The sequence below is a fragment of the Pseudophryne corroboree genome, chromosome 6, assembly GCF_028390025.1.
Source record: "Pseudophryne corroboree isolate aPseCor3 chromosome 6, aPseCor3.hap2, whole genome shotgun sequence".
NCBI lineage: Eukaryota > Metazoa > Chordata > Amphibia > Anura > Myobatrachidae > Pseudophryne > Pseudophryne corroboree.
Genome location: NC_086449.1, coordinates 196196980 through 196210583, shown reverse-complemented (window position 1 = coordinate 196210583; position 13604 = coordinate 196196980). Strand labels below are relative to the sequence as shown.

The following is a 13604-nucleotide window of genomic DNA, read 5'->3' as shown; positions in this document are numbered from 1 at the left end:
CCATGTCGACCTACTTACTGTCAACCAATGGTGGTCGGACTAATCTACCTAACATACCATACCCGCCCTGGGTCGGTGGTCCAGGACCAAGTCAAATTATTTATGGTCAATGAAATAAGCAAAACCAGTGCTTGTGGATTCCAATCATAAAACCTGTCCATCATCAAATAACTGAAACCAGGTGTGTATGAGCGATATGCCTGTGAATTACGTTGTTCACAGATATATCACGCTGGCCCTGTAGAACAGCCGATATATCTGCAGATACACTGGCGCATCGTGCGGTGTGTACAGGAAGTCTGCACAGGCCACCAGTGACTGGCATTACAAATGTATATGTGAAAATAAAATTGTAAGTGTTACAATGACAAGTCTACACCATTATATGAAATAAGAGCCCGATACAACGGGATGCGGTCAGCTTCCCGATGCGGTAGATGCCAGCGGTCAGGAGAATGACCCCAGAATCCCAACAACATGCAGAATCCCTACCAACAGCATCCCAATGGTGAGTATTGTGTTAGCCGTAGCCACCACCCCAGATGTATTAGGGTAGGGGGCAGGGAAGGGGTAAATTACCCCGTCGCCTGTGAGCATTCTAAAAATAGGATTTTATTACCTACCGGTAAATCCTTTTCCCGTAGTCCATAAGGGATTCTTGGGAAATCTAGTACAATGGGGTATAGACGGGGTCCAACTGAGTCAGTGCACTTTAAATTTCTTCAACTGGGTGTGCTGGCTCCTCCCCTCTATGACCCCTCACACAGGCAGTTATGGGTAAACACCATGCCCGAAGGAGAAAGGACATATGAGAGAAGGAAATATGGTAACAAAAGAGTGGCGAGATTTATATACCAGCACACCACTATAATAGAACAACCAGCAACGGCTGGTAACAACTGCAACAGCTGAACAGGTAACCACATAACAAGAACCTGCAGAAAAACGTCAACGCACTGAGTCGGGCGTCCAATATCCCTTATGGACTACGAGAAAAGGATTTACCGGTAGGTAATTAAAATCCTATTTTCTCTAGCATCCATAAGGGATATTGGGGAATCTAGTACATGGGGACGTTCCAAAGCTTCCTGAACGGGTGGGAACGTGCGGAGACTGCGGCAGCATTGCCTGCCCAAACTGGGTATCAAATTTGTAGAACTTCACAAAAGTGTTCTTCCCCGACCAGGTAGCAACTCGGCAAAGTTGTAAGGCAGAGACTCCACGGGCAGCCGCCCAGGAAGAACCCACCAATCTCGTAGAGTAGACCTTCAGAGACCTAGGAACAGGTAAGGCTGCCAACACACAGGCCTGTTGAATAGTAAACCTAATCCAACGAGCAATGGACTGCTTTGAAGCAGGACAACCCTTTTTCTGTGCATCATAGAGCACTAACAAAGAATCAGAGCCGAGCCATTTTCTTGACATGGATCTTCAAGGCTCGCACAGCATCCAATGCCTCTGGAGGAGCAGAAGCGCCAGAACTTGACTGAATCACAATAGGCTGATTCAAGTGAAATGCAGAGACAACCTTCGGCAGGAACTGCTGCAGAGTCCGGAGCTCTGCTGTCCTCGTAAGAGACCAAGTATGGACTTTTACACAACAAGGCCCCCAATTCTGAGACAGGTCGAGCAGAATCCAGGACCAGTAACATCACCGTTTTCCACGTGAGGTACTTGTCTTCTACAGTCATCAGATGTTCAAACTAGGAGGACTGTAGAAAATCCAACACTACATTCAGATCCCAGGGTGCCGTAGGCGTCACAAAAGGAGGTTGGATGTGGAGTACCCCTTGCAAGAATGTCGGAACTTCTGGCAACACTGCCAATTTCTTCTGGAAGAAAATGGAGAGGGCTGAAATCTGGACCTTAATGGAACCCAGATGTAAGCCTTTATCCACACCTGCCTGCAGGAAACGTAAGAAACGTCCCAAGTGAAACTCAGCAGGTGGATACGTGCGCTCTTCGCACCAAGAGACATATCTCCCCCAGATATGATAGTGTATTTACGTCACAGGTTTTCTTGCCTGAACCATGGTAGCAATAACCTTTTTGGAAAGGCTCTTGTGAGCTAGGATGTTCCGCTCAACCTCCATGCCGTCAAACGAAGTCGCCATAAGTCCGGGTAGACGTACGGTCCTTGTTGAAGAAGATTGCTTCTTAGTGGCAGAGGCCAAGGGTCTTCGATGGACATATCCAGAAGATCCGTGTACCATGCCCTCTGAGGCCACTCCGGGGCAATCAGAATTGCCTGAACTCCGATTCCTGATTCGCTTTAGCACCCTTGGGAGCAATGGAATCGGAGGAAACAGGTAGACCAGCCGGTAAGGCCAAGGCGACGCTAATACATCCACTGCCCTCGCCCGCGGGTCCCTGGGTTGCGAGTAATAGCAGGGACATTTCTCATTGAGACGAGAAGCCATCGTGTCTATCTGCGGGCAGCCCCACCGATTGATGACCTGCTGGCGGAGACCGCACTCCCCCGGGTTGGAGATTGTGACGACTCAGGAAGTCCGCTTCCCAGTTGTCCACACCTGGAATGAAAATTGCTGACAAAGCTCTTGTATTTCTTTCCGCCCAGAGGAGTATCTTTGACATCTCACATGCATGCTCTGCTTTTTGTCCCTCCTTGTCGATTGATAAATGCCACTACCGTGGCGTTGTCCGACTGTACCTGGATCGGGGTGAACCCTGAGCAGAGGAGAGGCCTGAAGCAGAGGCTTAGGTGGGCTGACCACCTGCCCTGGAGCTGCGCCCCTTGGGTCATAGCTCCCCATCCCCTTAGACCCGCATCCGTTGTGAAAAGGGTCCAATCCTGAATCCCGAAACTCCGGCCTTCCAAGAGATTGGAGGACTGCAGCCACCACAGGAGGGAAATCCTGGCCTGAGGTAACAGCCGAATCATCTGGTGCATCTGTAGATGTGATCCGGACCACTTGCTTAGGAGATCCAACTGAAATGTTCTGGCATAAAACCTCCCACATTTGATCGCCTCGTATGAGGCAACCATCTTTCCCAACAATCTTATGCAAAGATGGATGGACACTCGAGTAGGTCGGAGCACCATGTGGACCATCTCCTGAAGTGTTCTCACCTTGTCCTCTGGTAGGAACACCTTTTGAGCCACAGTATCCAGCAACAACCCCAGGAATAGGAGTCGCTGAGTCGGTTCCAGGTGGGACTTCTGTAAGTTGAGGATCCACCCATGGTGTGACAGAAGTTGGATAGTGTGGTTGATATGGAGCAATAAAAGCTCCCTGGATCTTGCCTTTATCAGAAGATCGTCCAGGTAGGGGACAACATTGACCCCCTGGACCCAGAGTTGGAACATCATCTCCGCCATCACCTTCGTGAATACCCTCGGAGCTGTGGACAGGCCAAAGTGTAGTGCCTGGAAATGGAAGTGATCGTCCAGCAGGGCAAACTGCAAGTACGCCTGCTGAGGCGGCCAAATCGGAATATGCAGGTATGCATCCTTGATATCCAAGGAGACCATGAATTTCTGTTCATCCATGCCCGCAAACTCTGCTCGCAGGGATTCCATTTTGAACTTGAACACCAAGTAAGGATTCAAGGTTTTAATATTTAAAATGGGTCTTACCGAACCGTCCGGTTTCGGTACCACAAACAGGTTGGAGTAAAACCCCTTGCCGCGTTGTAGTATTGGTACTGGAACAAAGACGTGGGACTGGACCAACGTTTGGATGGCCTGTTGCAACGTAAATTGCATATCCTCCAAAGCTGGTAAGCTGGATGTGAAAAATAGTTGGGGAGGAGAACTGTCGAACTCCAGCTTGTAGCGCTGAGAAACGAGATTTCTGACCCAGGTATCCTGGCAGGAAGTCTCCCAGACGCAGCTGAAGTGACGCAGTGGATCTCCCACCTCGAGATCCCCTCGGGGTGGGTGGGCACAGTCATGCTGAGGCCTTAGCGGAAGCAGAACTTGTGGTCTGTTCCTGAGAGCTGGTGCTTGCAGGCTTTCTGGACTTACCTCTGGTGCCTCTAGTCGCATTGGAGGCACCTCCGGCCTTGGATCGAAATCTGCAAGACCGAAAGGACTGGCTAGACAGCCCCGGGTAGGAGCGTCTCGCCGGTGGGGCCCCAGAGGGGAGAAACGTGGATTTCCCAGTCGTAACTTTGGAAATTCAGTTATCTAATTCAAACCCAAAAAGCCATTACCCAGAAAAGGGGAGGGATTCCACGTCTGCAATCCACTGACGCAACCTCAAGGCCCTGCACGCCGACACTGCCATGGCAGAAGTCCTAGCTTTAATGTTCCCTATCTCCTTGAGCGAATCACAGAGGACACGTGCAGTGTCCTGAATCTGTTTTAGGAGGGCCACCATAGTGACCAAGGGCATATCGCCCCCGAGAGGCCCCCCCTGAAATTGAGTGGTCCAGGAATGAATGGCATGGGTCATCCAGCAACCCGCAATAAGCGGCTTTTGTGATACACCTGCTGCCATGTAAATAGATTTGATTGTAGTCTCTATTTTTCTATCCCCAGGATCCTTCATGGTAAAGGAGCCCGGGGCAGGCAGCACCGCCTTTTTGGACAGGCGAGAGACCGACACATCAACCCCTGGGAGTTCCTCCCAAAAGTTTCTACCTACAGGAGCAAATAGGAAAGTGCGCAAAAAAATATGACACTTAGAATTTTTTTGTCTGGATTTTTCCAGGCCAGCTTGAATAGGTCATCTAACTCTGCAGAATCAGGGAAAGTGACATTAGGCTTGTTTTGTATAAAGAAAAACAACTGTTGTGACGCAGCGTCCTCTCGAGGGGGCTTTAACACGTCCCGTATAGCCAGAATTAGGGGTTCCATACCCTGAGCAGAATCGGGATCCCCACTAACGAGATACAAGTCATCCCCATCCTCCTGTATATCCTCATCTGTATCAGAGTAGAGCAGGTAACCCACGCTTCTGTGTACCTGCGTGTGTGTGTGGGGGGGGGGGGGGGCTGTGCTGCATCTGCTCTAGCAGCTAAATCTGCAACAGACTGTTGCAGTAGCGGAGTTTTCTGTACATTAGCAGTGAGCTGGGATGACATATCTGACATCATAGTTTTTAGAGACCCTAGCCCCAGTCTCCCCCAGCCCCTTCACTGATTTGTGAAGATTGGCTGCATTGTTCACATGAAATAGATACAGATCATAATGGAGAGAATCTGGTGTGGCATACACTGCATAGGTTTGTGTTTACCCATGTTTCAAAGTAAGCACAATAACATATACACACTTATATTGCAAGCCTGCCCTACTGTATGAGGTGTGGTTCATCAAATCGACAGTGTCTAGGTCAACAATGTTTAGGTCAACCACTATAGGTCGACAGTCACTAGGTCGACATGGATGGAATGTCGACAGGGTTTCTAGGTCGACATGTGCTAGGTCGACAGGTCTAAAGGTCGACATGAGGATATATTTTTTTTGTCGTTTTCTTCGTAGAGTGACCGGGATCCCAAATTAGTGCACCGCTTCGCTCGCCATGCTTCGGGCATGGTGCCTTCGCTTCGCTCACTTTACCATTCCAATCGTAGTCCACGTGGATCGTTAAGTATGAAAAAATTCAAAAAAAGAAAAAAAAAATGTGAAAAACTCATGTCGACCTTTAGACCTGTCGAGCTAGAAACCCTGTCGACCTTCCATCCATGTCGACCTAGTGACTGTCGACCTATAGTGGTCGACCTAAACATTGTCGACCTAGACACTGTCGATCTTCAGACCGGATCCCACTGTATGTGAGAGACAGAGAGAGGACACCAGCACACCCCTAGCTGTACAGCCCCAGTGAGGCTGTCAACTAACTGTATTCCAGTAAACACTAACAAATTCTGTCCTAGAGAGGACCCAGATAGTTTACACTAGCGGCTCTCCCCCTTTTCTACACCCTGTACCAAATATCCAGCGTGGCTGAGGAATCAGGAAATGCTGTGTGTGCCGAGAATGGCTGCAGTAAGCAGAGATCTCAAAACGCCTCAGATCCCGCTCTGATGTAGCTCCGCCCCGTCCAATGGTGCCACAGCTACAGTGATAGATTATACTGGCAAAGTCTCCATTCAGCTTACAAACATCACAAGTGCTAATCAAAACGTTTTTTGTGCCAATCTACACGGGGGATCTTAGCGAGAAATCCCCCAGGAGGGTCCAGTACACCGCGCCTGCATTCAGCCGCACAGCGAACCAGGGGACCCCGGTGTGTACTCATCACCGATGTCACCTCCAGGCAGCGTTAGGGGTGAGCAGCGTGCAGTGCCCCGCTGAACAACAACCCCTCAGGACGGTGGTCCTTCAGCGAGGAAGCGGCTCGGCACTTTGTAAGGCCGGTGACTGTTCCTCCCCCCCCTAACTCCTGCGGTGCAGGTATGCTGTTGCCCGAACAGCATGCCGAAATAAATAAATAGATAGAAGAAAAAAATCTCTGGAGCTCAGAAAAGTGCATCCTCATTTCTCTAAAACTGCCTGTGGGGAGGTGCATAGAGGGGAGGAGCCAGGACACCCAGTTTAAGAGATTTTAAGTGCACTGGCTCCTTTGGATCCCATCTATACCCCATCGTACATCGTACTAGATTCCCCAATATCCCTTAAGGTGGTAGATATATCTGCCAATAAATTGATCGGCAGATATATCTATGCGCCAATATATCGGTATATAAATTGCCCATTGGCTGTGCTGCAGGGCCGACGCAATACATCTGTGAACTACGGAGTTCATAGACGTAACAGCCGTACACACTGGCCGACGGACCCGCAATATATATGCCGTTCAAGAGAACGGCCGATATATCGGCCAGTGTGTACCCACCTTAATGGATGCTAGAGAAAGTCAGGATGCCACGGTCAGGCATGTAACCACAAGCATTCCAACCACCGGCATTTAGTATAACACCCACAGCAACAGTGGTGTGTTCACGTCCTATTATCTTTCAGCAGAACATATTAGGATAATGTGAATACATGTTGGAGAGAAGTAAATGGTTTACCATCCATGCGCATACAGGCGATCTTATTCGTACTTACTGGAGGAAACCACGGTCAGTGTGTACACTGTGCTACAACTACTAGCATAAGCAGCTGTGGCTTGCCCAGTCTCTACTGAACTATAGGTCCCAGCACACCTCTCCAGCACCACAGAAGCGGTTACTGGCACAGGACATAGGGAGCCTCAGGCATCTTGTTCCTCCTCCAACTGATCCCAGCCCTACCCGCACACAGCGCTGTACGCACAGCCAAGCGCTATCAACTTCCCACGTATATGCATGTACCTGCCCGACGTGCGTAACCAGCTGCCTGCTATCCTCTCTCCAGCCGCCCGAATTGTAGTCCAGATAAAGCGCGCCTTCCGGGTACGTGACGTCACGGTTTGGAGGCGGAGCCTCAACCCTGATTGCTGCTAGGTAACGGCTTCTCTAGTCCGCACAGTTCTTCCTTCCAACACTCTTGTATTTTTTTGTTGACCAATTAAATTCTCTGGGGATGGATTAAGCAAGAAGAATACAGGGGTAGATATGACAAATTTTCCAAAAGAGTTGAGTAGTACTTGCCCATTGCAGCCGATCAGCTTGTACGTAACATTTTATGGAATGTACTGTATATGATAAATGCTAGCTAGTAGCTAATTCGACTCTATGGGCTACTTTTCCATTCTTTAGAACTTACTTCAGATGGCGTTAGCTGTGGGGGCCAAACTTAGTAAATCTGACAACATTTCAAACCTATGAGGACTGCAGATGCTGTTGGAAATGGAGGGAACTGCAGCAGATACTTCTTCTCTGTGGTGGATTTTACCTATCGCTGCAGCCCCCCAGGTAAAATCCGCCACCTCAGCTCACTGAGCCAGATGCAGTCCAAGAGACTTCACTAGGTACACTGTGACTGTCAGTGACTCTCTATTGGAAGTCCAATCTACCAGTTACCCATAGTTGCCTACCCTCCCGCATTCTGCAGGAGACTCCCTGAAATAGTAGCAATCTCCCTGAATAGTCCATAAATCTCCCTGATTTCTTTAATGAACGAGATGCCATTCATTTCTTTCAGTTTGTAGGCACCAGCGATGTACGATGTGCGGCCCCGCGCTCGTTCAATGCTGGTGCCAGCTCGTTTAAACATGCAAGCCAATATGGACAATCTCGTCCATATTAGCATGCAGTGCTATGGAGCCGGGTGACGTGGGGAGTGAAGAAACTTCACTCCCCCCCCCCCATCACCCCCCCCCTCCCCCTCCTTCGGGTCGCTCGTCTGCCGTATCAGCCGTCGGGCAGCTCGGCGGCGGGTCACTAGGTATGTATGGCCCTTTACTTTCACAATCTCCCTGAAATGCTTTTTCAAAAGTAGGCTAGTATGCAGTTACCCGCAGGACGGGCAGTCTCATTGGGAGGTGTTTCCTCCGTTTCGGACTACCAAACCGAGCTGTGATTAGCAGAGAGCTGGCTTCCTGTAGGATGCCACTCCCTGCCCCGTCAGCCCTAGCCAGCTTCTATCGGCTGCAGCCAATGCAGTCTAGAGAAGCCAGGGTTTTTCCCATGTGCAGTACCGCTGCCGCTACTGCGCATTCGCCAGATCGCAAGCAAAGCCTCCCGTTTTGGTCACTGTGGGGGCATGGCTAGCGCTCTATGAACTGCTGGCATGCCCCCAGTCCCTCTGTCTCTCGTGAATAGACGCTGTGCACATGCGCACAGGATCTATTCACCGCTGCTCTGCTAAGCAGGGCAGCGAGTGACAGGAGCCTCCCAACTTCGCCACCCCACCCCTAGCGCAGGACACTGCGGCACGCAGGTGGGACTGCGGGACAGTCACAAAAAAAGGGACAAATGCAGGATTTACTCGAGGGGGGGGGGGTTCCGTGTGTGTGTGTGTGTGTGTGTATATATTATATATACTGGATTAATAAATTACAGACGCAGGTTTCCCAGTATAAGCGTGATTTGATCCGCTTTAAGAAAGATAAACTTGCTAGAGTGGAACTTGATTATGAAAAACACACAGTATATAAATGGCTTAGTGGTGATAATCCTAGGAGTGATTCCCGTCCTTTTTTTAGGAGATTTAGAAAACCTCTCTCTCGGTTTGATACTGATACATCTAAAGATTCCGGTAGCTCTAACAGTGATTTTGATGCTAATGGACACAGTAAGGGTCCTTTAGGAGTAGCTACAAGAGCAATTGCAAACCCAAAGGCAGGAACTTCACGAGGTGCGGAGGCCAAAGCAAAAGGTCGGGGGCGTGTAGGAAGACCGCCTTACAAAAGGAGTTAATTTTCAATCTTTCTTCTTATGATCTCAGTGCATCTGAATATAGTTTGTTGGGTAAAGGGCTCTCGTTTGTTCCTACTGTACCCTTTAACGAGCTTCAATGGAACATTGAGAAAAATTTGCTTCAAAGGAAACTTAAACTTAAGGAATTTTTTAATAACAAAGACTCTGCACTCACTAGCACTGTTCCTAAACAATTATTGAAGTTCCGATCACCATCAAATTTTGATCCCCTCTCTAACAACTCATCAATTAAGACCTACATGCGTATGGTGGATCAACAGGTTTCTACATCTATTGTATCTTTTGAAAGCCCGCATCCCAATCTAACCAAACTTGAACGTGAAGCACTTCATACTTTGTCTAATAATCATAATCTCATTATCCGTCCTGCGGACAAGGGCGGTGCGATCGTATTACAAGATCTTTGTGATTACCGCCTTGAAGCCGAACGTCAGTTATCTGATTCCTCAGTTGTTGTTTTTTCAAAACAATGTTTATTAAAGAAGGTTAGCAAAAGATATACAAACTTCCAAGTCTGGAATCACAATGGGAAGGTACAAATATCAAAGGGCGAGGTAGGTCATGTTCATACAATAATGTCTCGGTATGAGTAATATACATGCAGAGTTACATATAGTACATATAAGAGATTGGTAATAGGTGATATTCATGGGATATATTTCTCTCCTATTGGTTAGGGTTACCATCCTGCTTAGTGAAGTGTAAAATTTGGTATTCAACAAGCACGAAGGAGTTCAACGAGAGTAGAGACATGAAATAAATCTTAGTATCTGACCAGTTAGCCCCTTAGCATCTGGGACTCATTACAGACAAGGAGAAAGAATGCATAAAACAAAGAGAGAATAGCCCTTCTTCAAATAATTTTCTATTTTGTAAAGAAGTTTGGGTAAATAAAAATTTGAAATCGTTCAAATTATAGAGGGAAAGGAAAAAGGGAAGAAAGAGAGAGGAGGGGGGGGGGGAAGAAAGGGGAGAGGGGGGGGTGGACAAGACATAAAACAGGACAATATATATCTTCATTGTTCTCTAAAGAAATATTTATACCATAAGACTGATAGGTTGGATATGTGTCCAGTCGACAGCGAGAAGTAGGTATTTATTTACCGGTTAAACACATTTCTACCTTAGCAATGTTAAGGGCATTAATCAAGCTGTCTATATAAATACCAGGTAGTGGGTTCAAAGATTTTCTGAATTCTGAGTTGCGTGGCGTTATCAAAACTTTGAATAACAGTTTCCCATTTCCCATAGAATCTAGGGGCCCCTGATTCTATGTCCGGTATTAGGGCCTGTCGCTCATAGAATATGTTATTTAGTAGGGAGGTTCTCATTTCTGCAATGGTCGGAGATTGTCTGTGCAACCAATGGGTGAGGATTAATTTTTTAGCGATGGTAAGGATAACGGTCAGGGCAGGTATAATCTTCTGTTTGTGTGGTCCCAAGTCCCAATCTGAAAAGCAGTAGAATAGACATGCAGTAGGGATCTTGTTAATTCGAATTGAAAAAATATCATTAATATGGTTTATCAGCTTGTTCCAGAAATTTCTTATTTTCCTGCAGTCCCAGAAATTATGATAGTAGGTGGCCTCAGCCATCCCACATTTAAAGCATCGACCCGTAGAGGCCAAGGTGAAATAGGAGTGCTGTTTTGGGGAAATGTAGGCTCTATTTAAGAATTTGAGGTGAGTCTCTTGCAAAGCTGCAGACTTTAAATATTTAAATGTGGGGGACAGTGTAGACATAAGTACCGACATATCCGGGAAATCAGGTATGTCACGCTGCCAGCGTGAATGAAGAACACTTTGCAAGGGTGTTTTCCCTGAGTCTATGAGGATGGAATATAAATTACGCAGCCTATAACCTATGGTCAGATTGAGACGTAGGAGAGGGGTAAGAGGGTCAATGGCCGTATCAAGGGCCATTCCAGGTGGTAACGACTGTGCAAAATGACGGGACTGGAGGTACATGTAAAATTGGGAGTTGGGTATACCATATCTATCTGATAATGCAGAGAAAGAGTGGATCCTACCCCCAGGGTCAAAGATATCTCGGATGCACGAGATGCCCTTCTCTTTCCACGTCAGATAAGCACAGCCGTCCAAACCCGGGGGAAACTGTGGGTTGCCCCAAAAGGTGGTGTATGGGGAGTTAGAGGAGTTTCTGTGTAATCGCTTATTGATAGATTTCCAGGCTTTATAAGTGTCTTGAAAGAGTATGTTAGATTTTATATGTGAAGGGATCAGTGAGGTAGGTGCATGAAGGAGAGCAGCTGGGGAGAAAGGGTGGAAGAGGTGTTCCTCTATGTTGGGGAGGGTATATACGGAGCCACCAGAGAACCAATCTACTATGTAGCGATACATGGCTGCATTTGAGAAAGCAGAGATGTCCGGCATGCCAAAGCCACCTTCCTGTCTCGGCAGTCGTAAAACTTGGCGTGATACTCTAGATTTCTTTTTTGCCCAGATGAATCTTGTAAACAGGGAGTCAAATCGTTGGATATCAGACTTGGAGAGTTGCAGGGGAAGCATCTGGAGGAGATAGGATAATTTGGGAAAAACGAAGCTTTTAATAACCACTACCCTTCCAGACAATGACAGAGGTAAATCCATCCATCCGTTCAGTATTTTCTCTGCCGAGGAGTATATCTGGTGGAAGTTAGCAGAGTATAGGGCGTCTAGACTATGGGGGATCATGATGCCTAGGTATTTCAGTGGAGAGCGGCAGATTGTGAATTGTGTCAGTGTAGGGGATAGAAGGTTTGCAGAATGCCCAGATCCTAGAGGGAGGAGGCGTGACTTGTCATAGTTCACACGGAAACCAGAGAAGGAGCTAAAATGGTCTATTATGCACTTTATAGCAGGGATGGAGGATTGGGGTTTAGAGATAAATAAAAGCATGTCATCGGCAAATAGACTAAGTTTCACTTCAGTCGACCCAACACTAATACCCGTGTATTCTAGGGACATGCGCAGTGCAGTGGCTAGAGGTTCTATCGCTATAGCGAATAGGAGGGGTGAAAGAGGGCATCCTTGTCTGGTCCCTCTATGGAGGGGAATGGGAGAGGACATATAATTGTTAGAGAGGATTTGAGAGAAGGAATCATGGTAGAGAAGGCGTATTGCATGGATGAATGCCTCCGGGAACCCAAACCTGTGCATGGTGTCAAAAAGGTGGTCCCATGTAACTAGGTCAAAAGCCTTCTCAGCATCAAGGGAGAGAAGGGCATAGGGGTTCTGGTCTCCCGAAGCCTTCAACCACTGCATGACAGTCAGTATCTTACGCACATTTACCGTGGAGTGGCGTCCCCAGATAAATCCCGTCTGGTCCTCCTGTATCAGAGAGGGCAAGAGAAGCTTTACCCGGTCTGCCAAGATCTTGGTGTATATCTTGTAGTCCGTATTCAATAAGGATATAGGTCTATATGAATTGGGAAGCAGGGGGTTTCTCCCTGGTTTATGGAGAATTTTCAGGATCGCTGCATTGAAGTATAGGGGAGGGGGTGTTCCAGACAACAACAAGTTGAATACTGTAGTTCACAAAGGGGTTTGACCAGTTGAGGGGCCAATATTTTATAGTATTCATTGGTTAGACCATCCGGTCCAGGGGTTTTGTTTGGTTTCAAACCTTGAATAGCATGGAGTACCTCCTCCTCAGTAATGGGGTTCAGTAGGGGTTGGGATGAGGTAGTGGGCAGAGAGGGGAGCGTAAGGGAAGACCAGAAAGAGTGTTGCTGTTGGTGATCAACAGAGGGTTCAGAGTATAATGAGGAATAAAAAGACTGCAGAACCTGAGACACCTGGCTACAATCATGTACCACCGTGCCGTCTGCCTTGGTTAAAGCATGTATAAGTGTTGGGGGATGTTGACCTTTCAAGAGATTTGAAAGCAATCGACTAGATCGATTGCCAAATTTATGGAATCTACATTGGGACATAAACGTTAATTTAGATTCAGTTTGAGATAAGAGTTTGTCAAAAAGGGATTTTTGTTCATAGTAGAGTTTTCTAGAGCTTGGGGTGGGGGACTGTATGAATGCGTGGTAGGCGTCAGTGAGTTTTGATTGGGCATCAAGATACAGAGTTTGTGTGTCTTTCTTATGTTTGGAGGTGAAGGAGATAATAGAGCCCCTTAGTACTGACTTAGACGTTTGCCAGAACAGGAGCGGTGATTCATTCTCTGCGGTTACATTACAATGTTTAAAGTCAGCCCATGATGCCTCCAGCATGTTTCTAAATTGAATGGAATTGGTCAAGTGGGTTGGAAAGCGCCACTGTCTGACAGGGCCTCTATCGGGGAAGGTGGCGAGAGTCATCCAGCAGACCGCATGGTCC

The 13604-nt window shown here is 47.5% G+C and overlaps 1 protein-coding gene across 2 annotated transcripts in view; it reads right to left on the bottom strand.

Annotated features, from left to right (window-relative positions):
* TIPIN (TIMELESS interacting protein) overlaps nt 1–7402 on the bottom strand; it is a 144852-nt gene extending 137450 nt beyond the window's left edge. Inside the window, exon 1 of one of the 2 annotated variants that reach the window (XM_063925573.1) lies at nt 7264–7402. The gene's annotated coding sequence lies outside the window, so the exon portion shown is untranslated. Of the gene's footprint in view, nt 1–7018; nt 7215–7263 lie in introns of those variants that run through there. The other variant, XM_063925575.1, reaches the window with a different exon arrangement.
* Between the last annotated feature and the right edge of the window lie 6202 nt (nt 7403–13604).